Below are 1,673 nucleotides of genomic sequence, written 5' to 3'. Positions count from 1 at the left end.
TGGAACACACTCATAGCATAAGTACTGGAAATTGCTTGAATAACCGACTTAATTATGATGGCAGAAAGATTTTAATTTTAGTCCTGTAATTTAAGGGGTTGACATTTTTAGTTTTGTACGAATTGATATTCACAATTTACTCCTGTAACTTTATAATTTTGGTAGTTTTAGTCCCTAAATCAATTACAAGGACCACCCCTTACTTTTTTTAAAAATTACACACACACCTCTAAAAACTTTAGCATCATTACATAAACCACCCCTATTCTTTTGCTGTCAGGGGTAGTTTATATAATAATGCAAAAGATAAGGATGGTTTGTGTAAACAGACCATATATTAGGAGTGTAAACATAATTATCCCTAAAATTTAATCAAGAGAGGCAAACACAATTATGCAGTATATATTTACCCTAAACAATGTGATTATGTGATCAGCACGCAACAATGAGAATATTGGTACTTTGGAACAGATATGCACACAACCAGTTAATAATTAATGATATCTTGTAAATAGTGTGCAGGAATATACATGTAGGTATTGTACGGTGAGGTATTCAACAGGATTCCCAGCAGTTGTTGAATGCTAAGAAAGGCACAACCGCCGTAACTGAGCATTTTGTCAGAACTTCATGGAAAACCATTGCATTTTGGAGCTGTCTCTCAGGATTAAGGCAGACCTAAACTGATTCATGATGAATGGTATTGATAATGGGCATATATATATATCAGGTTGGGTGACTTGAACACAATATATTTGGATAGTCCACAATTCAACTTGCTGGGGGCCATTAAAAAAAAACCTTCAGTTTACACCTGATTCTCTTATATTAGGAATTGACAAAAATGCAATTTTAGTCCTATAATTTATGGGGTTGTCATTTTTTATGCTGCACAAATTAATTTTCTCAATTTATTCCTATAACTTTAAACATTTGACAATTTTCATCATTTTCGGCCAATTTGATCGAAAAATTATATGTGACATATCTCAATTAAATTGCATTTTTAGTCTTGTAACTTATTGGGTATTGACCTTTTTTGTCCTATAGCTTATGGGAGTTGGCATTTTTGGTCCTATATGAATTTTATTTGTAAGACTAAAATTATAAGTAAATTTCCATGACCACGTCGGCCGGAAAATGACTAAAATTACCAAAATTATAGAGTTATAGGACTAAATTGCATTTAATTCGTACAGGACTAAAAATACAACCCCTTGATTCACAGGACTAAAATTACAATTTTCCATTTGGATTTAGATGAAAAATGCTGATGAAAGCAAAGAAAATACATAAATTTTTAATTTTATCCCTCATTAAACATTTGTGTATATTTTTGTATTTATAAAGGGATAAATGTAATATAATATATATGGAATGAGATTAACATCGTTATACTTTTTCCTTAATAAGTATAAAATTATTATATAAAAATATTAAAATGATGGGTAAAATTAGAAATTTATGTAATTTGTTTGGCCGACATCAATATTTTTTGTTCAAATTCTAATAAAAGAGGATCAAGTGTAAATATTGAATTTTTGAAGGGGGTATAAGTATAATTTCAAAATTTCATTGAGGAAAACTGTAATTTTACATTTTTAGATGGGATTTGGGATAAATTAACCTTTAATCTATCCTTAAAATTTACATGATTTGGTCTAAGCCAGCAG

Source organism: Sesamum indicum, linkage group LG2 (assembly GCF_000512975.1).
Source record: "Sesamum indicum cultivar Zhongzhi No. 13 linkage group LG2, S_indicum_v1.0, whole genome shotgun sequence".
In the NCBI taxonomy this organism is placed as follows: Eukaryota; Viridiplantae; Streptophyta; class Magnoliopsida; order Lamiales; family Pedaliaceae; genus Sesamum; species Sesamum indicum.
This window is presented reverse-complemented; position numbering follows the sequence as displayed.